Source organism: Macaca fascicularis, chromosome 5 (genome assembly GCF_037993035.2).
Source record: "Macaca fascicularis isolate 582-1 chromosome 5, T2T-MFA8v1.1".
NCBI lineage: Eukaryota > Metazoa > Chordata > Mammalia > Primates > Cercopithecidae > Macaca > Macaca fascicularis.
Genome location: NC_088379.1, coordinates 160,561,444 through 160,584,277, shown reverse-complemented (window position 1 = coordinate 160,584,277; position 22,834 = coordinate 160,561,444). Strand labels below are relative to the sequence as shown.

The 22,834-nt window shown below is 37.2% G+C and overlaps 1 protein-coding gene and 1 long non-coding RNA gene across 10 annotated transcripts in view; both read right to left on the bottom strand.

The window, feature by feature from the left end:
- Positions 1–11,515, bottom strand: part of GUCY1A1 (guanylate cyclase 1 soluble subunit alpha 1) — a 69,757-nt gene extending 58,242 nt beyond the window's left edge. For 3 of the 9 annotated variants that reach the window (XM_005556147.5, XM_074040665.1, XM_005556148.5), the window contains exons 1-2: positions 11,398–11,515; positions 10,940–11,013 (exon numbers count right to left, since the gene is read on the bottom strand). The gene's annotated coding sequence lies outside the window, so the exon portion shown is untranslated. Of the gene's footprint in view, positions 1–10,414; positions 10,633–10,939; positions 11,014–11,138 lie in introns of those variants that run through there. The other 6 variants (XM_015450950.4, XM_015450955.4, XM_015450953.4 and 3 more) reach the window with 3 other exon arrangements.
- A 6,325-nt stretch (positions 11,516–17,840) lies between these two features.
- On the bottom strand, positions 17,841–22,097 carry LOC135970825 (uncharacterized). Its single transcript, XR_010586676.2, has 3 exons — positions 21,968–22,097; positions 18,039–18,117; positions 17,841–17,942 (listed from the first exon to the last, which is right to left on the bottom strand). It is a non-coding gene; the product is annotated as an uncharacterized lncRNA (long non-coding RNA).
- Between the last annotated feature and the right edge of the window lie 737 nt (positions 22,098–22,834).

Here is a 22,834-nt window from a genome sequence, read left to right as displayed (position 1 = left end):
AGGATCTGCAACGTCAAAACGATTTTCATAACAATGCTCTAATATTATGCACCTTTTTCATTCTCATTCTCTCACAGATTGCAGTAGAGGTCTCCAGAGACTACATGACATGTGATGATGTAATCATTCTAATGGAATTTATATTTGTGTAGAATTTTCTAAATTAGTAGGTTTAAAGTATAAGTGTACATTTTTGGAGATTAATGCACTTTGTTCTCAGAACTTCTATTTTGATTTTTCCTAACTATCAGTGTACTTGCTATAATGTTTGTAATTTCATTATTGTCTAATAATTTATTATTTTGAAATCTTGAAGTTTTTCTTGGTCTTAGATATAAATACAAGAAGTAATTCCACTTTGATAAATTTTTTAGATAAACAGTTATTATTTTAGATTTTAATATTTGTTCTAATTTAAGACCAAGACTATTGATTTTTTCATATATATATTTTATACATATATATATATACACACACACACACACTTTTTTTTTTAAATGGAATCTCGCTCTGTCAGTCAGGCTGGAGTGCAGTGGCACAAACTTGGTTCACTGCAACCTTCGCCTCCCAGGTTCAAACGATTCTTCTGCCTCAGTCTCCAAAGTAGCTGGGATTACAGGCACCCACCACCATGCCTGGCTAATTTTTGTATTTTTCGTAGAGATGGGGTTTCACCATGTTGGACCAGGATGGTCTCAAACTCCTGACCTCAGGTGATCCGCCCACCTTGGCCTCCCAAATGCTGGGTTTCAGGTGTGAGCCATGGTGCCTGCCTGGCCTGATTTTTTTCTTATATTAGGATGGATTCTTGGTTTAAAAAGAGGAAACCAGACAACATTTTCAGTCCACGGCTGCACTATCTAGAACTGCCATTGTGAGCTTATAGCTATCCAATACTAAAAACTTCCTGATGAGATCAGTGGTGATAGTCATGAAGGCTAACTTCTGACACTGTATAATAAAGTGTGTCACCATTTGGAAAACGTGTAAATTTCAATGGACCAATGTTTTCCAAATGACCGTGATGCTACACATGAGCTGATGAACAAAATCACGTATGAATAAAGGATCCATTCCCAAGTATTCTTCAGGACCTTTCTCTTATAATCATATTACCTAGTCTTCCCTTAGAATCTTTCATCAACTCATCTGATTATTTATTCACTCATTCATTCATTCACATATGCCAAAAATATTTATTAGGCACCTATTACTGCATTCTAAAGGATGAGATCTCAGGTATTAAAAACAAAAGCAAATAAATAAAAACAAGCCAATCCTAGTTCCTTAAGGAATGTTTTGAGTAAAGGTTGGGGTGGACAGACTTAGACCACACAAACTCAGTTCAGTGTGATGTCATGACAGGGTGTGATGGGGACATGAAGAATCTGCATGTGCCCCTGTACAGTACATTGGTAAACATGTCCTTGAAAAAGTGACACTTAAGGTGAGCTTTGTAGAATAAACAGAAAATAGCAAGGCAGAGAAAACAAAGTAAGTCATTGCAGGAGCAGAAAAACAAATGCAAAGACACAGACTTGAAAACAAAAAGAAGGTTAGGAGTAAATTGCAGCTAAGACAACGTGACCATAACACACTATTCAAGGAAGAGAATGATGAAGAATAAAGCTGCAGTCAGGCAGGAAAATACAGCTGTCAGATTACCCATGTAAGTGATAAACACTGCATGACTCCTACACCACTGAAAATGAGTTTTAACACATGCTCTGCAGCAAAAATTCTTGAGACTTACAGTCACTGGCCAATTAGTATTTATCAAGGACAGTGAATGTAAATAGAAACATACCAAATGCCTTTTCACTGTGTACAAAATAGATGGTGACAACATGCAACTACTAATTTCCAGGACATGCTAAACAGATCCAATGTTAAGATAAAAATAACTAAACTGATTTTCCTCTGGTTTGATTTAGGTAGATAATCAAGGCCATAACATGCCAATGTGGAAAAATGTCCTAACCATCCCTAGGAATGAAGAAAACTAATAGGCAACAAAAGTGTAAAAAAACAGCTCTTCTTAGGACATTCTTTGCTTTCTTTTGGTCTTCCTCTTTCTATTTGAGCCCTGTATGGTTGCCCAATACACCCTATTTAGGTCTCACTTTCTTATCTGTGCCCCACATACTGAGCCTTTCAGTTTCCTTTTTCTCTTTACTTTAAAAAGCTATGTCCAAGTGTCATGCTCTTGATTGAAGGCAGAAGACAACACAATAAAAGTAACCACTGCTATTGGGCAACCAGGTTGTGCTGCTCTTCATGGTAAAACAGGTATCTTGTTGACTCTGGGAGATACTCCAAAAGATTACATCAACCCAAAGGAGATTTAGGTCATAGGGCAGGACCAAGTAGGAGAGCAATTTTTGTGGAAGGTGGCCTTGCAATATCCCTCATACACAGCTTTCTTGCTCTCAGCAGGCAAGTCATAAAGCCATAGGTGGTAACCAGTCTAGGTTAAGGTAAACTCTCATAGCTTCAAAGAGGAGGAGAAGGAGAAGAGAAGAAAAGCAGTGACTTTAATTAGGATAATTTGCCCTCCAAAGTATAAACTCTTATAGGCATATCACAGCTCTCCTACATACCACTGCTGGATTTTTGTTAGCATAAGATCAAACAACAAGGGCTTATGAATTATTCTGAGCCGGTCACACAGAAAAGAGGCAGAAATAGATGCTGTGGTGTATTAAATTGTTATTTGGGATAGAGCTGGACAAAGAGGAATATGACTTACAATTAGTGACTGCAAATATTTTAAAACATTAAAAGAAATAGAATTTTACCCAAAGATGTTTGTTTTCACTGGGAAGCCTGCCTTTTGCTAATCATATTTATAAATGTATAGTGCTAATCTAATATATGAATATCTTGCTTTACAACTCGTGTACTGACAATTTTATTGCATTTACCCACATTTCCTTCAATGCTACATTTGTAATTCTCTAAATACTTCACATATAGTGCTAAAGATCTTGATATGACTTTATGCTCACAAATACACAATTTAAAAGTTCATGTTATACTATGGAATACTGAAATTCCTTGTCACATATTTTATTAACTTAATATTGTAATAAAAACCACGTATCACTTAACTGCTTATAATGAGCATATTTGAAGCTGCAAAGTGATTGCAAATTGAAAACAATAAGCAGCTAAAAATTCCAGTGCATATACTGTCACACACCAAATAACAATGTTTCTGTCAGCTATGGACCGCACACACAATCATGTTCCCATATGATTATAATGGGGCTGAAAAACTCCCATTCCTTAGTGACTGGCAGCCATTGTAATGTCATAGCACATAACTAAAATGCTTGTGGAGATGTTCGTGCAGGCAAACCTACTGTGCTGCCAGCCATATAAAAGCATAGTACATACAATTATGTACAGTATATAAAACTCGATAGTGATAATAAAGTACTATTTTATTGGTTTATGTATTTACTATACTATACCTTTTATTGTTAAAGGGTACTAGTTTTACTTAAAAAAATAAGTTAAGTATAAAACAGCCTCAGGCAGTTTCTTCAGAAGGTATTCCAGAAGGCATTGTAATCATAGGCGAGGACTGCTCCATGCATGTTATTGTCCCTGAAGATCTTGCAGTGAGAAAAGATGTGGCAGTGGAAGACAGTGAAACTGAAGATCCTGACCTTGTGTAGCTCCAGGCTAAGGTGTGTGTTTTTGTCTTTATTTTTAATAAAAAAGCTTAAGACATAAAAAGAAATAAATTTTAAAAATAGAAAAAATCTGTTAGAATAAGCGTATAAAGAACGAAAATCCTGGACTTGTAATCCAACCCTTCTTTATTTTAAACATTTTTTTACAAGTATTCTCCATATAACTTCACTGTTCCAAGTAGGCTCAGCATAGCACACCCTTCCTCCCTCCCTCCCTCCCTCCCTCCCTTCTTTCCTTCCTTCCTTCCCTCCCTCCCTCCCTCCCTTTCTTCTTTCTTTCTTTCTTAGATGAGATGGAGTCTCCCTCTGTCGCCCAGGCTGGAGTACAATGGTGCAATCTTGGCTCATTGCAACCTCCGCCTCCCGGGTTCAAGCAATTCTCTGCCTCGGCCTCCTGAGTAGCTGGAATTACAGGCACCTACCACCATGCCCGGCTAATTTTTTGTATTTTTAGTAGAGATGGGGTTTCACCATCTTGGCCAGGCTGGTCTTGAACTCCTGACCTCAGGTGATCCGCCTGCCTCGGCTTCCCAAAGTGCTGGGATTACAGGCGTGAGCCACCATGCCCGGCCATAGCACACATTTTCACTGAGTGCTTATGAGCCATTGAGCACTTGTATTCAATGACTGTGTGTAAAATGGAGAACTAAACAGAAATGGTACCTCTTTCCACAAGTATCAGTATAATAGTAAAAATTCAGCAAGTAATTATTCATATCATAATAATTCTACAGAGGAAGCACAGTGTGTTACAGGAAAACATAATAAGGCATGCAATTTAGGCTTGGAAGGTCGAGGAAAGGTTTTAAGCAGCAGAGCTTAGTTTGAGATCTACAAGATGAGTAGGTGCGGACCTCACAAAGATTGAACAAGGGGAAACGAAAAGCTAGAAATGGAAAAGTGGTGTTCTCCACAAACAAATACTTCAAAGCTATGACTTGGGAAGGCTTAGCATTGCCCGTTCTGCCATACACAGGGCAAACATACACATACCAAACACACACACACAGCCCCAACACATCTGATCCCTGCAGTGAATCTTTTCCTTTCCTCTGTCTAGAATACTCTTCCTACTATTTGCCACATTTAAATCCTACAGGTCCTATGATGTCCAACATCCTGATCTTGTTTTAAAACCTCAGCTAAGTCTTAGATCTCCTCTGGAAAGCCTTACTCAATATTTCCATCTTACCAAACTCTCTTCCTTCTCCTAACTTCTTTAAAACTTATTAAAACTATTCTACAAATATTATGCTCATTGTTAAGTGCTGACATGTATAATTCTGAGACTATTTCTTGGTTTTGTTCATGCAGACTTTAAATTCCTTCAAGTCAAGGAGTGTGTGTCATAAACTTTGCTTTGTATCTTCCTCAGTGACAAGCATAATCCATAACAAACTTTATTGAGAGAAGTACAAAATAGCAGCTGAGTCTCTAAGAAGAGTGTTATAAAATGTAAGACATAAAATAAGCTGAAGCTTACAAAAACAAGAAAACACGTCCTTTTAATTCTTGCTATGATTGCCAGATAAAGTGGTGGTTATGGCATTTTTATTAGATGTAGGAAGAGTGCACTGGATAAAGATATTCAAATCACAGTACATGAACAAACAGGCAGAACCACTCTGCTCTTGTTTTGTTTCATATCCATTCCTTAAGAAAATAATATTCATACTTATAAAAGTAGGACAAAACTAAAAATAACAAATTTAAGGCCCAGAATATAGAATGACATCAAATATTCTAAATGAGTTTAAATCCATTAATTTGGAGAAATTACACTACAAAATACTGAAAGCATACGTTGATAAGATAAAGGAATTGTTAAAGCAATCTGTAAAAATATTACAGTGAAGAGAAGTGTTGACAGAGTCCAACCATTACCTCAATTTTCAAAATTGGGAAGGTGGATTCCATCAGCTACAATTTAGAGAGCTGGACATTAATTGCAGGAACTATTCCAAAGAGATGATTAAAAACATGGCATGCAAGCATTCAAAATGTGAAGTGCTATTATCTACAAGCTAAAGAGAGGTCACAGGAACCTATCCTTATCAACTAACCTAGTTATCTCCTTTTGTTTTTAATAGCAGTTACTCGACATCTATTCTGCAGAAAGTAGAGACTCATTTCAGGGAGGAATTTGACCAAGTCTGTCTCAGTATACTCTCTTAAGCCACACAAAGGAATGTAAACTTCAAAGAGAATTATTCGACTATATAACTGGTTGAACAGCCTGATAAAGAGGAATAATTTATGGACTAACGTAAAGCGGGAGTCTAACGTAAAGGAAGGTGTCTAGGAACATGCCAAAGGTAGTTCCAGTTCAGCATCGTAGATAGTTACTTGGATGAAGATGTTAATTATATCCCGCTAACTCCCCTAAATTGGTGAAAATGGCTAATCTGTATCAAGGACTCGGAATCCAAGAAGACCTTGACTTTCTGGAACAGCAGGCTAACTAAAGGTAACAAATTTAATTGCAGCAAGTATTTGTAAAAAGTCCCAAATCAAGTGGTCAAACAAAAAATTCGGTGGGGAAAAGAAATGTATTTGCAGAAGAATGTGCAAAAAAGATACACAATTAAACAATGTTGAATGAGTGAATAAAAAAGGGAGGGAAAGAGTAGAACAGATTTCAGGTTGATTTACTATATAATATCCAGAGAAGATAAATATATCAGAGGACAATCCTCTGTGTTCGACTCTGGGGATCATACTTTCATAAAAACAGAAGTGCATCCAAAAGAGAAAAGCCCTGGTAACAATGAGACTCTCAACCCATGGTAAATAAGCATGGGTTGAAGAAACTGATTATTATTTTAGACACTATTAAGAGTTGTTAGATGTAAAAGCATTTTGTATAATACTCTAAGGGGTAAAATTAAAGATGTAAATATTATAGAGACAAATTCGATAGTTGAATATAAGAAAAGAGTTCCTATGCTCAGAGCTGATCAAGGAAATTCCTACTGTATTCAAGATGAGTGTTGACAAATAATTTGACAAAACTGACCTTAATATCCTCTGTGAATTAAAAAGTATGGTCCTCTGCTAAGAATGAAGAGTGGAGATAATCTGGGTAGACTAGAAAACCTGGAAAAAATCCAGAATATGTACCATGGAGAATTTGATATGAAATTAAGAAAGAATAAATAACTGCATAGCACTGCTTAGTATCCTCTAAGCTGACATTGGAGTGAAGCAATTGGTAGTTGGCCACAAGATACAGCTATGTCTCTTTGTCCAGCTAAATCAACAGCAAGGAAGGTAAAGCAAACATTACAAGTGAAGCTGACATTGGGAAGGCAGGTTCTTGTAGGTCTAATGGCAAGAGATTTAAGGGTTGAAGCAGAGTTAAAATTGTTGGTGAAATAAATAACAGTTTACAAGCAATTCTGAAGAGGCTACAAACTATATGACAGACGAGCACATAAGGGTCTCTGTCACCAAGACCATAGCTCCATGTGGTAGCATCAAGGCATAAACAAGCCTTAATTCAAGAATGACAATGACAACAATGTTAAGCTCTTTAGACACCTACTATGCACCAAGCACTATGGATCCAACATTGGATATCGTTAAGGAGATTTGAGTTTAGTGGGAGATGCAGACATTTAAACAGGTACTTTCAATGACATGTGACATAGCAAAAGAGGATAAATAGATAGGCTGAACCTAGAATAAAAAGTTCAGGATTAAGAAATGGGTCTGCCCCATTAGCTTCCCCCAAGAAGGTGTTCACTCTCAAAGCCACTGTCTCCTGTCGACTTCCTGCTAATTCTCAGTATGATGAGATAGAGGACTCGGTATGTGAGTTAATTAATTTGAGTTGGCCTCAATTTTATAAAAGGGAGGATTTGTTTTAATGAAACATTATTAATGGCCAGAAAGCATGCCATATAAGAGAAGTTAGAAACTACAGGCTGTGAGGCACATTCTTGTGGCAAGGAAGAGCCTGCTCCAGAGTCTCTCAAGTTTTAAGACGTAGCCACTCTCTCCTACTGTGGGCTGAGGGGGAAGTCCGCTCTACAGCTCTTCCTTCACTCTTCCCAAATAACTCTGTTCATCCTCTGTAAGCCTTCGAGGCTATAGGAAGATGAAGCCTATTGGCATGAATCCAGGAAAGAAGAAAAAATACATATATAATAGGTAAGACATTTCAAAGTTCTGAAAGAAAATAAAAGGAGCAGATATGATTCAGGATAGCCAGGACATTACTTCACCCCAAGTAAATCAACTAGTAACTAAACATTGACAAAAGCTCTTCTTGTATCAAGTGAAGATGTAGACACCCAAAACAAACTATTGCAGAATAAATGTACATGGCCAAGAGACAAAAGTATTTTTAATTATTGATCCTTTAGGAAAAAAATATTTGTTTCTATAAATGTGCAGAAAAGTAATAAATAGAAATGTTTAAGAAAAGTGGCTTGGGTAAATATGTTTAATGAACCAGTGTAGAAATCAGTGCCATCAAAATGGAATCTTCTCACAGATAAAAGCCAAGCAACTTCTTAGTGAATCTGACACAGAACAAGTATTCTGAATAACAACTTCCTCCAAATTTTTTTCCCGTTAGTGGACATACTTTTTGACTTGTATTATTGAAATATTGCTTTACCTTTTCCTTTCCCCTTACTTGTAGAGATTCGTTCTGATGGCTAATTTGATGTTTATTTAGTTCTATAAAAAGGTTAATTAGAAATTATGGGGGTACACATCATGTTATTTTAAACTAACCTGTAAAGAAATAAATATTCTCCTCAGTCCACACTAATTAATTGTTAGCAAATGTAAATGCAGGATTTAATTTCCCTTGTATAGTTTCTGAAAAAATTCGAAGTCACACAATATCTCAATTTGTCAATGAAAGTGATGTTAGATACAGATTTAATTGTTTTCAATTTCATTTGAAAAATATCTATGACAAAATTCTTAAAATTCGGTCACAAAATATTTTATTGATTTATTTGTAATAGATATACTTTAATTTTAATATTATCACTTAAGTTTGTAGTGAAATATTAAAATAGCTTTTCAAAATGTCTTAAGAAAGATCCCTTAATAAGTCACAGTTGTAAGAGTTATAAGTACTAAGCATTGTGAAGTTTTCCATACTTTTTTAGTTTTTGGTATTGCCATAAATAAATAGAATATTTTTACATTTCCTTCCTCATTCTCTGAATGACAGAAAACTATTTTAATCATGTTATTTAATACTTGAAATCTAGAAGCAAGACCTTTAAGGGGCTATTTATATTTCATAAATTATGAGACATCATACCAAGTATAAATACTTTATATTTTGATTGGATTTCAAAGACAAAATATGATTTTTATTTTCTGTCATATAATAGAAAGCGATCTTACAATATAAAGTATAAATACACCTTATAAATATAAGGTCATCTATTAATTACAAATTTCTACTAAATAAACTTCAGAGACCTGTTTCCTAATACATAAAAATACATACATCTGGTCTATTTTATGTGAAATATTTAACTACTGTAACACCATTTAATTGTTCTAGAATTTTCCTTCTAGCCTATGTCTGCAGGCTGTACGTAGACAGCCTGTTGTTTTAAGAAGAAAAAATGTGGCTTACGTGTTTTTACCCCGTGGTCCTTAATTTTCTATTAGGGCACAGGTCCCTTTTGGATATTTGACTCTGTACTATCTCCCTTAAAATGCAGCCACTCTAATGTTTAAATACAATTTTAGGGACTTCACGGCCCCATTGAAGAAGATCCACAGACCCAGTTGTTTAATGGCTGAACAAAGCATAGACTGCATAGACAACTTACACTGAAGGAATAATAAAGCTTATATATATAACTTTCAGACAAATCAAGTGTTGCTTATTTTGGTTACATCGTTGCTATCATAACGTGTTGATTTTTTAGCACTGTACATAATAGGACACCTGAAATTATCACTCTTAAAGAAAAAATATGTATAGCCATTTTAGGAAAAGCAACAGACCACTTCTACACTACGAACCAAAACCAAAAAAAATTACCTCAAGTGCCTCAACGCTTACCTATATGTAACAGGAAAGTTTGATGTTCCTACAAAGACAGTCCTAGTAAGTGGCAGAGATGTAATGAAATCAAATCAATAATTCATTAAATAGGCATTTAGTGAAATCACCATAGGAGGACTGATCCTAAAATATCACTATTGATACGTTGTAAATGAAGTTCAAATGACATTAAAAAAAAAAATCTATTCTATTTAGAACTCAGCACTGCTTCCATAGGTTGAAAATCAAGTGCCTTCAACCAGTCATCGTTAAGTGAGCTGTACAATCTTCTGGCTTACTTCAGAAGATGTAAACTGTTTATGGAGTGCAAAATGAAAGAATAACCATGTGAAAATCAGTGAGCAAAGAAAGACGCACGAAATCCATAGCCTGAAATCACATGACCACATTGCAACGCAGCCCCTCACACCATTGTCACTGTCAGGCAGCTGGGGCGACAGGGTGCAGATAGGCGCGGAGACCGCGGTGGCCCCCTCCTCACGGTTTCTCCAAGAGCTGCAGTCCTAACGAAAACAGAAATGGGACTGCCAAGCAGTAAATCATTGTGTCTCTTTCGCACACACGCGCACACCTCAGGGAGCTGCTGGGCAGCCGCTGGAAGTTAGCCGGCTGCCTTCTCTGGGCAGCCCGGCGATCGCAGCGTTTGCTGTGGAGGAGGACGCACCTCTTACCCACGCCGCAGCCGGCCGGGTGAAGTTGCCCTGAAGCCTGCCGCCGCCTCCAGCCCTGCTGCCTCCGGGGTCCAGGCATCCCCCTGCTGCGCCCGCTCGCTTGCCTGCCGGCGCGCTGGAGGCCGCAGTGCTACATGGGGCTGGCGGGCTCTGCGGCCCGGGCGCCCTGGCCGTGGGAGAGCAGCGGCCCCAGCGCGCCCCGCGCGTTCTCACGGCCCGGCCCCGAGCGCAGCAGCCGGCGCGGCGCTGCCCGGCGCCCACCCCCGTCAGTGCTCCTCCTTCGGGCGCCGCGGGTCCCGAAGGGCCCCAGGCCCTGGGCCGGCCCCCCGGGCGTCGTCTCCTTTCCTCTCGCTCCTCCCCAGCGTGGGAACCCGGCCCTGGCTCCCCAGGGCTGGGCAGCTGGGAGCGTACGGAAGGTTTCTCAGGAGAGGAAGGAGACCCAGCCCAAGCCGGGGTCCCGGAAGAGGGACCGCCTGTCTGAAGAGCCCCGACCGCGTGGGGATGCAGAGACCACTTACTCGGTGGCTTCGCACACCTCGGGGCTGTGCTTGCGGATCTCTAGCAGCTCCAGGGTGCCCCTCGCAAATCCGCACTGCGAAGGGAGAAAGAGAGCGGGCGTCAGGGGTGGCAGGCGGTGAGCGGGAGAGGGGACCCTGCAGTGGCACCTGTGGGTCCCCGCGCGAGTGCACCCTGGGCACTCGCGGCAGCGGCACTTACGCTTGGGTCGCTCGTGTCTACCTGCTCAACAGGCTGGGCGGGACGCTGCGTGCCTCGGAAACTGTATCGCCCGCGTCGCTCCCAGACAGTCCTCCTTGCCTTTGTCTCTCTGTGTCTATCTGTGTCTCCCTCTTTGATCACCCCAAAGGAACCCTTGCAGTTCCTTTCCATAAGCCATTCGATTTTTTCAAACCTCTCCCCGCCTCCTCTCCTTCTCTGCACCGAAAGACTGAAAAAGAAAGTAGCAGCGAAAACGCACCATGGTGAGATCACGCAGGGCTGGGGTCCCTAGGCTTCTCCAGGCGCTCCCTCCCCCACAGGTGTCCTCCGCCTGGGTTTGTTCCAGACTGCTCGCTGCTCTAGCGCAGGAAAAGTGTAGGAAAACTCTGCACTGAAACCTGCTTCTGGAAAACTGACTCTGCGCTGAGTCCCACCCACCAGGCTCAGACTAGGGCAGGGGAACTGAGTCCTGGTCTGTGCAGCCGCCCAATCGCCATACCAGCAATTACTGTGTGGAGACAGACAGCTGGGGCGGGGGACCAAAATAAAAAAAAAAAGAGAGAAAGGCAAAAATTGAAGGGGACTCCAGGAAAATTTGGCCCACTTAAAAAGAAAAACAAAAACATGTCTTCTCCACTATGCACTGGTGCAGAGAAACTGTAGTTTTCCACAGTTAAAAACTCCAACATTTCTGCTGGGAAGTTGACATCTGTGCTGATGACATTCTTGTCCTGGTTTTCAGATTTGAAGCCAATCTACTCATTTGCAGATGCAATTTTATGGTTACAGAGATTTTACATATTTTCAGTAAGGTCTGGCTTCTGCCTGGTTCAATGCATTTAGTTCTATTTGTTACCGATGCGTGTGTTGTGATACTATGCTTTTAGTCACGTTTCTGACTTAAAAAAATCCCATCATGCTGTTCCATTGTGAAGTAACAATTAATTATGATCTTTATGTGATCCCTTTTCAATTCAGTTCAATTCATGGTTATCTTCCTCTTTTATATCTTCCCCAAATACACCATCTAATCTGGTCCCATTTTAAGCTCATCACATTTGCAGACTTTCTCCCGGTCTTGCATACTGTGATTGCCTCATAGTGAACATTAATCAGAATCAGGAAAAAAATACATTTAAATAAGTCAGGAACAGTTAAGAAAGTCAGCAATGTAAGCACAGGTAGCCACAGAAACTTTTGCCTTCCTGCCATCTCAGAAACTTCTCTTCCTCTACATTTAACCCATGATACTCTCTTAGATCAGCAGGACATTTGTACTAAGAATATTTAGAACTTCAGATGTAGAAGAAAAGTTTAAAAAAATACACAGTAATTCATTAGTAAAAGGAAGAGGGAAGTCATACTATTTTTAAGTAGATTAAATGCTACAAACATTCAGAACAAAATGAGATAGTGTCTGACAGCATTCATAAAGGAACAGTATTAGAGATAGGACTTGAAGGATTGGTCATATTTGAAAAAAGATAAAATAGAGGACGTTTTTGTTGTTTTTGCTTTTTTCTGACAGAGGGAAACTTGTGAGCAAACATATAGAGATTGGAAAGGCATGGCACTTTTATTCAAGAAACAAGGAGTAATACCATCTGGTAAAAATAAAAAGTACATAAAGAAAAGTGTAGGAAGATATGGTGGAAAGATAGGCCGGTTCAGATGCCTGATCCACAGTTGTCATGTGTTGCAGGCTTGTATAAAGACTTTGTTGTTGCTGTTGTCTTCCCCTACTGATACCATTACCAATATTCCTTTCATTCTGGAACATGATTTGTTTAACCCATTAATTTCTACTTTTACCATTCTCAAGTTTTATAGCACACCAAAGTCCTTGATTAGTATTGCATTTAACCCCAGTACATTCTGCCAAGAGCTACTGACTTTTACCAAGGGTAGACCCTCCACTGGAGAATATCTTGTGTTCTTCCTCCTTTGTCCTTTCTGACTGTCAGACAATGGGTAAGAAGAGGAAGCAACCAATCTAAGCATAAGGGTGGCTAGAACCACCAAAAGGTGACGGCAAAAGACATTCTGTAATCTGGATGTTTGATATGCTCTAAAAAAGTAACAAGAGTTCCTTGATGTTAGGGAAGTACTAATCTTCACAGCCTAATTTCCTAGCAATGAACTTGGTTCATAACGGGATTCACTAAAATGCCTGCTGAGTGGATAAATGAATACCTGAATATTTTATCATCTTCCAGCTCTAGTCTTCTTTCTTATAGTTGACTTATGGGTTAAAACTTTTCTCCACTTTATTGAGAATAAGAAAGTTGTCATGACAACTTAATAAAAATGTTAACAAGGAAAATTATTCAGTGTAAAGTAATCTCCCTAGCCATGTTAGTGCTGGCAGAAAAGCTCAAGATATTTTTATTTCCTCTCAAGATGCTTTGTTTTTCTTGTACCTACAACCCACAATTGACAACAGTACGAGAGCATTTAAATGTAGGTTACTTTCACACTTGCAAATGAAATGACAATGGCAACTAGAGATAGTATCTAAATCCTTGCTACTCAGATTATGGTTTCTATGTTAGCAGTGTACCATAACCTACAATCTTGTTGGAAGTACAGAAGTTCAGGCCCCTCTCCAAACCAACTGAATCAGAATATCCATTTAACAGAATCCTCAAGTGATTCCTATGCACATTAAAGTTTGAAAAGCACTGATCTACTATCAAGGCATTAAGTATGATAAGCCTCAAAACACATTGTATGAATCTTTCTAAATTCAGGGATTTTTTAGAACCCGCATCTTTATTTTTCTGGGTTACTATTGCCATGTCAGTTCAAATAAAGTAATGGGACTAATGGTTTCATCTCTACTGACTTTGTGGACCATAATAAATTCATAAACCAAGGGGAATTAAGAAAGAGATAGAGAACAGAAAAAGAGTAGAAATGAGAGAAGTGTTACATATATGTCAGGGGCAGAGCTTTGTTTTATTTTTAGCAAACAAACTATGGATTGTATTGTTTACCAAATTAGGATAACCTCTCAAGTATAAGAAAAATAAGATAAACTTCTGGCTCCTTATTTCCTCCTTTCCTTAGTATTATTCATTTTAAATTTGTTTTAACGTACCTGGTGAGATAAAGTTTACACTGGTAACTTGCAGTAAGATGATGCAAAGACTCCAAAATGTCTCTTTTGTATGAATGTAAAGCTTTAGTTAGAAAAACTAGATCTTATTAGGTTGGAGTCCACACATTTCTAGTCCTGGTACAGACATTCACGAAGCAGCCTGGACTAGAAGAGATTCTGATGGTAACAGAAATGTTGTCCACTATATTTTTGCCAAGGAATTGGTGTTTGTGAGCAGTAAATACAGTGGTAGGTAGAATAATGGCATTCCAAAGATGTCTACCTGCTAATCCTTAGAACCTGTCAATATGCAATTTTACATGGCAAGAGATAAGTGAGGATGCAGATAGAATTAGGGTTACTAATCAGCTAGTCTTGGGATGGGAATATTATTCCAGATTAGGTGGGTGAACCCATTGCAATCAAAGGGGTCCTTGTAAAAGAAAGATTAAAACAATAGAGTCAGAGTGATGCTATGTTAGAAAGACTTGATCAGCAATCTCTGGCTTTGAAAATAGAAAGGGGGCCAGGTGCAGTGGCTCATGCCTGTAATCCCAGCACTTTGGGAGGCCGATGCAGGTGGATCACCTGAGATCAGGAGTTCGAGACCAGCCTGACCAACATGGTGAAACCCCATCACTGCTAAAAATACAAAAAATTAGCTGGATATGGTGGCAGGTGCCTATAATCCCAACTACTCAGGAGGCTGGGGCAGGAGAATCACTTGAACCTGGAAGGCGGAGGTTGCAGTGAGCTGAGATCACACCATTGTACTATAGCCTGGGTGACAAGAGTGAGACTGTCTCAAAAAAAAAAAAAAAAAAAAGGAAGCAAAAAAGAAAGAAAACAGAAAAGGGCTTAGCCAAGGAATGTGTGCAGCCTCTAGAAGATGAATAAAGCTAGAAAATTATCCTCTCTTAGAGTCTCTGGAACAGAAAATAGCCCTGCCATCACGTAGGTTTTAGTCTAATGAGACTCATTTCAAACTTCAGACTTCCACAAATGTATGATAATAAATGTGTGTTACTTTAAGCCCTAAGTTTGGGGGTAATTCATTACAATAGTAATAGGAAACTAAATGTCAAAGTGTCTTTGGTGTTGGGCAATGACAAAGGCCGGAAGAATTGTGTGGAGCCAGCATTTTAAAAACCTAGATTGCCCTGAACACAATGTTAGTAGAAATGTGGATGTTAACTCTGCTAGTGAGGCCTCAGAAGAAAGTAAGAGGCATGGTAGAGAAAATCTGCATCATCTTAGGGAATATATAAATCATCATAAATTATCATGAACACACTGCTGATACAAATATGGACATTAAAAGTGCATTGAACAGGATACAGGTGGAAATGAGAAAAGTGTTACTGGAAATTGTAGGAAACGAGATCCTCAGTTGATATGGTTTGGCTGTGTCTGCATTCAAATCTCACTTTGAATTTTAACAATCTCCACATGTCAAGGGCAGGGCCAGGTGGAGAAAATTGAATCACAGGGGCAATTTCCCCCATACTGTTCTCCTGGTAGTGAATAAGTCTCACGAGATCTAATGGTTTTATAAATGGGAGTTCCCCTGCACAAGTTGTCTTTCTTGTTGCCATGTAAGACGTGGTTTTGCTCCTCCTTTACCTTCTACCATGATCGTGAGGCCTCCCCAGCCATGTAGAACTGTGAGTCCATAAAACCTCTTTTTCTTTAAAAATGATCCAGCCTCAAGTATGTCTTTATTAGCAGGGTGAGAACAGACTAATATGTCAGTATATGGTGGCAGAAAAGTTAGCCGAATTATGTCTCACAGATATGTGGAAATATTGATCTTGGATATTTAACTGAGAAGATTTTTAAGCAAAATGGTGAAGGCACAGCCTACTTTCTTCTTGCTATTTATTGTAAAATGTGAGAAAAAAGAGGAAGATTGAAGGAAGAACTGTTAAGCCAAAAGGAACTAGAACTGGGAAATTTATGTGGGAAATCCTCAACCTATCCACACTGCAAATTATGCTATGTCATCTTTTGTCATGGTAAACATGTCTTTTTACTTTGCAAGTCTGAGAGATTTTATCATTTCTCATATTTGAAAAGCCTGCTACATGTCTAGATACAAAAGACCTCTATATGTTTAACTTATGTTAAAATAATAGTTATACCGACTCTTTTAGTTACCAATAGTTAGCCCTGATATCATTTCATAGGCACTAGTGTTCCATAAATTGTATGCACTTTGAATTAAAACAAAATGGCATCCTGTAGGCCCTGACATATTTAATGCTGTTTCAAAAATACTCCATCATAGAAGTAACTTACAAATTCAATGATTTTGGAATATTGAAAAAATGTAGAGTGGTTACAGTGTCATATAAAAAAGTAAGATGAATGAATTAATGGCTACTGCAAAATAAATGTTTTTGAAACTTGTTCAAAGGTGTTTTTGAGTGTAACTCAAGATATTTCAGCACAAAATATCTCAAACAAGTTGATCAGTTTCAAAAGAAAGCTTCAGCCATACGAAGAAATTATGTCTATTTAAAAAAAAAAAAAGAAAAGAAAATCCATGGAAAGATAGCTGTAGTTAAGCTCTCATTCTAAGTTGGTTCAACAACACTCTGTTTTCAATATATTTTTTTTTCCTCTAGCTTAGTACTCATTACCTATCTTGTTTCTTAAGAAATTTCTAGACTTTGCAAAATAATTGGCCATTTAAAGACAGAGTCTGTGTTTTATGAGTCTTTGACTTTACTATTTTTTTTTTTTTTGCATAGAAAACTAATGCCAGGTGCCAATCAAAGAAAAAATTTATCAAAATAAGGACGAATGATCTCTTTGCTGTTGTTCTAACATTTTAATTGTCAAGAGATAATCATCATTAATCATAATAGTTAACATAATAGGATGATAATTATCCACCAGGCATTATTCTAAGCACTTTGTATGCATTGCATTATCTATTTCCCCTAAAATCCCTTTGAAGGTGAGCATCATTATCATGTCAGCTTTACAGATGAGAAAATTGGGGTATAGGGAGATTAAGCATCTTTCCCAAAATCACACAGCTAGGAAGTGGCAAAATTAGGACTCAAACTCAGGCAATCTGGCTCATAAGCCTGGAGTATTAATAATTCTGGCTACTCTGAAAGGAGCTTGCGAATTATCAAAATAACGATCACCAGTTCAGATTTATTAAGTCATATTATTTGAGTAGGCTCTAGAAACCTATATTTTAACAAGCGTCTGTAGATCATTCTGAGAGTTGAAGATCACACAAACACTAAAAATGTCAAGATTGTAATCTTATTGAAGAAGCCTTTGGGCGTTTGCACTCTGGTGATGCCATTATATAATAGGCTTGAGTTTTCAACATTAGCACATCAAACTGATCTCTTGATGTCTTTGCTTAACATTAATTTCAGCTACTAAGTGACTAGTGGAGAATGAGTTTCAATAGCTTGATTTCCTAATAGAATGGCTAACTACATAGGTGTCTTGTGTTTTCATTTAATTTTGCATTTGTAGAAAAGGAGGGAAGAAGGGGAGGGAGGGAAGGAGGAAGGGAAGGAGAGAGAAACTTAAGCAGGTCAGCAAAGCACTGGAAATATATTCAATAAAGTTACTTACAAAAGAAAATATTAAGGAAAATATACTCAGGTAATTTTCTCCCGATTCTTCAAATGTCACAAAAGTTGTCTTATTCGTGCTTCCTTTCATGGCACAACCTATTCAAAAGTAATCGTTGATTAAATGAAAGCCTTTTACAGAGAGTTGAAAATTTTTAACGTCTTCTATTTTAAAACACTGGATACATAAACAACCTGAAAACTCCTGAAGCTGACGCTCCAAACATCTTCCTCAACCATATGGCTGTCTGCTAGTTCAGGAGGTCTTGCATAGCTGAGTTGAAATAGAGTTAAAAACATAACAGCGTTAAAAGAACATCACATTTACTCAAAATTATTATAGAAGAGGGTTTTTTTTTTTATTATTGTGGAGATTAACAGCATGACCCCTTATATTTTAAGAAATATTCCAAAGTAATATGAGCTTCTGATCTATAGGAAAGAGAGAGTCATCTGTATAAAAAGACAGTTTGTAAACTTTCAAATAATTTTTTTTAAAAGTAGCCTTTATTTGCTAAAGTACCATCTCTTTAAAAATATTATAAGAGATAAAACATTTTCTACTTCTTAGATTATACTTTCATAACTTAAAGCTACAAAATATGGTATGAGAAAAATAATATGCCAAATTAAGCTGTCCTGTAAAAATAAGCCCAGGAAATTTTCATTATTCTTACACAGGACGCTCACTAACTGGGGATGTTTTGTATTAATGAGCTAATGTAACTGTATCAGAAACATTTAATGAATGGGTATGAGTTTTGCTTTTGATTCTCACTGTGCCTTAGAAGTCAAACTGTTTTCTTTGAACCTAGCTCCTAAGTGAGTTTCATGGCTGCTGCTTCTCCTGGAAAAAGGGAAGCACATAGATCTCAAAACTGTAAAAGGCAGCCAAAAACACTGAGATACTCTTAAATGATAGTCTCAGCAGACAGGGCCAAAAGGCATATCCTGAGCCATGGTTTAAAAAAAGAAAATAGAAACTGATTCAAGTCTGAAAGTAAAGAGAACTGTTTTGACATAGGGAAAAGGCAAATTATGCAGAGGCAGGCTTGTTGAAATCTCATTTTATGAAAATGACAGCTATGGCTGCCGCTCCCATATTTATAAAATACTTTGTTTAAACAGTTGACAATATTACCTAAGAGAAATAACGTCTTAGCAAATCTTTCTTATTACTTTTTAGAGTATTCTATTTTGGTCTCATTGTAAAATTAATGCAAGGAGCTTTCCTTTTCCAACACTATGGAAGATGTGCAGAGAAACCCTTCCTAGTGCTGAAAAGCTGACAGGCTGAATAAAAATTTAAATATGCTTTTAAGGCTTAACTAGGCTGCCTGTTCAGAAAAGGTAATGTGCTGAGACCAGAAACGAGGAGATAGGGTGCCACTGGTAAGCAAGCATGATATCTGGCAATTGCCCTGAGGTCATCTACTTATACCTGGTGGGCTTAGAGCCTAGGTTATCAGGTGACATGTGCAGGGGAGATAGAAGACAAAACTAGCTGTGCAAATCAAAAATGACAGCACACTAATAGTAACCTTGGGTGGGGAAGGAGAGTGTTTTCACACAAAGTACCTTGTGTCTTTAAGTATTGGCTCACAATGGAGCAGGGGAAGAAACACATCTCTACTGAAAATTTCTGATCACAAGCCTCTACTTACACGGTTTTTGATTAGAAATTTATAGTAACTCTGTAGGTTGAAAATCCCCAGGCAGAAACTATATTTGAAATGGTCATGTGTTGAGAATGCCCCAGGAGCCAGGCAGAAGCAAACAGTAATCCTCACTAGGAAAATACACTTTAAAGATAAGCTTCAAATAATCACTACAAATACAGTTTCAGGGAAAATGAGTCTGTAATAAGGAAGTTATCAAATACATGAGGGAAAAAGCTGCCATAAATCATAGAAAGGAGAACTAAAGAAATTAAGTCAGACCAACAAGGACTATAAAAGCAGAAATTATTCAAAACAGAATATATGTTTTTTAATATATATATACACGTATATATATATTTAAATAAAATGTATTTATAGTATAACAAAGAAACCAAATAAATAACTTTACCAGTTTGAAACTAAAACCAGAAAGAACTCCTAGAAATTAAAAACACAATAATTAGGAATAAAGTTTCATGAATGTATTAAATAAATGAGATAAAACTGAAGATAAAATTAATGAACTGGAAAATATATATAAAGAAATACTGAATTTAGACAAAAAGATGGATGAAAATATGAAGGATAGGTTAAGATGTTTGAAAGGTACTATAAGAAGAGCATAGCAATTTAGTGGCAAGGCAGTATTCAAAGTGATAGTGGTTAAGAGTTTCCAGAATTTAGTTCAGTCACCCATCCTCTGCTTAGTCCAACAATTTCCAAGAAAGATAAATACATTTTAAAATATCTAAAAATCCACTTACAAATATTTACATTTGGTAAAAGGACCAAACAAAGATAAATAAATCTTAAGAGCAACCAGAGAGAAAATCAGATCACCTGCATCTGCGGATAGTGGAATGACAATTAGATTGACTATCAGCTTTGCAAATTGTGTAACAGAAAGAATTAAAGGTGGAAGAAAACAGACAATCTTCATAGTGTGAGAAATGCTGAGAGAAAAATTACTGTCTTTAGGATTTTATATTTAGCAAAATTGACTTTGAAGAAATGGTTGGTGGGGATGGAAAGAAGTTAATCTTTGAAATTTTAAAACCAACATACCTCCTATAAATAATTTCTAAAGACGTAGTACAGAAAGAACAATTTCCAATCAGAAGATCTAACTGCCAAGAAACAATAGTGAGGAAAAAAACAACAAATATGTAAAATGTTTAGGTCAAATACAAAGAAATAGAGTGATAAACTTTAAGTACTTCCTTTCCTCAAAACGAATAAAGCAAAAAGCTACAAACTAAAGTTATTTGCAACACATAATTAAAAACAGATGAACAACTTTGTAAATAGTCCTCATGTCCTACATTTTTCTTTGATATGTTCCCAAGAGTTTGGGTTTCAGAGAATGAGTTATTTAATTGTGACTAATACCACTTGCCAGATCATTTAATATTTTAATCAATTTATAATCTTATCTGTTTTGTGTAAAGAATGAACTACATGCTTGCTATTATTTTTACTAAAGATTTATGTTTGATATTTTTCATTAAAAGTGAATCTCAAAGTATATTTCTTTCATAAGTCATTTTAAATATCTTACATGTTTATCTGGTCATTATTATTACCACAACCTCATATTTTTTGGACTGTCAGTTGATGTCCTTTGCCCTTGGTTGAGGTATTAGTGTTTTTCTAATTCATTTCAAGAAATTCCTCGTATAGTGAGTTTATGCACCTGAAATATCAAAATTATGAACCTCAACTTTGAATTCATCTTGATTAAATTACAAGAAACTACAGATTACAATAGAATTTAATGAGAAACCAGAGACAAAAAGTACTCAGTGCTGGGCTGATCATTATCCTTTTCAAACTAGCTAAAGACTATTTGCATTATGGTGATCATAATAGGACAATGAAAGAATGCAGTTGGAGGGCTAGGCAGATAAGGCAAGGACTTATTTAAAATTAAAGTATGCACACTCTGATTTTCCATGCAACAATTAAAGCCCCCTTTTATCTGTATACTGACATTCAAAAAGAAGGAAAGGCACTCTTGTCAGATTCATTCATTCATTCATTCAGATACTTTTACTGAATAGCAATCATATACCAGGCACTATTCGGTAAACTGGGGAACAAGCAAGGATCCCTATTGTTGTGGCATTCCACAATGACATAACAGACCATTAAAAAGATTAACAAATAAAATATCAGGATGTCAGGTGGCAATATGTGCTATGGAGAAAAATAGAGCAGAGAAGGATGGTTGGTAGGAGACGGTTAAGGTAGGAAGAGTAGGGAATGTCAGTTGTGCAGCCAATAGATTGTTATTTCTTAAATATCTAAAGTATGAACTATTTAAGTTTTGTTACAACCACGGTATCCAATTTCATTTTCGTTAGAAAAACAGAAATCACTTCACACATTTCAAACTGAAAGGGATACTCATAGAACTACTGAAAGACCTCGGGAAGGAATGTAGGGATCCCAGGAGGAACATACCCTTGAGGATGCCAGCTGCCTGCAGCAGTCATGAGGTTGATACAGATCTCAACAAAGTCCTCTGCCCCTGCAGGTGTCTTCTGCTGCCAGAGGAGAACAGTGCTTCTCCTGTTCTCTTTCATCTAAATCTGACACAAATTCTGAATCCAAATTAAACCCTGCTGGTGGAGGATTCTGGGAACTGTCCATTCTAAGCTCCCTACTTGCATTGCGAAAGAAAGTATAGAAAAAAAGCAAGTATAGAAAGGGGCAATAATGATGCAGAGTTGCTAACAGCAATCTGATACAACAGCAAAACTTGAAAATACATTTATTATCACAAAAAATGCAAAAGTTTGTTTTTGTCCGATTAGTCCACACAATATATTTATTACAGAGTATTAAATTTTCCCATCTAAGTTGTAAATGAATTCCCCAGCTTTGAGTTAATTAACCAGAAGTTTGAGGCATAGAGAGATATTAGGGAAAAAGCAGGCTAAATAATTAATAATGTAGAGAGGTAGAGTTGGCACTGAGAGGAAAGACAGTTCTATTGCAATTTCTTTATGATTCGATTAGGTAAGTTTAATTTGAGTGGTATGAATATTAATTCAATCAGATATATTGCATATTTATTCATTAACTTCACACACTTAGATATTTATTCTATCTTTCTATGAGATGAATTAATGTCATTAATGATATGGATATCATGAATGGATATTAATTTATCTATTCAGTCTTTACTAGATTCAATTATATTTTATTCTTTGTTAACTTAACCGCTGGGGATTTATTTATTTTTAATTTATTTTATTTATTTATTTATTTGAGACAGAGTCTTGCTCTGTCATCCAGGCTGGAGTTCAGTGGTGTGATCTCCTCTCA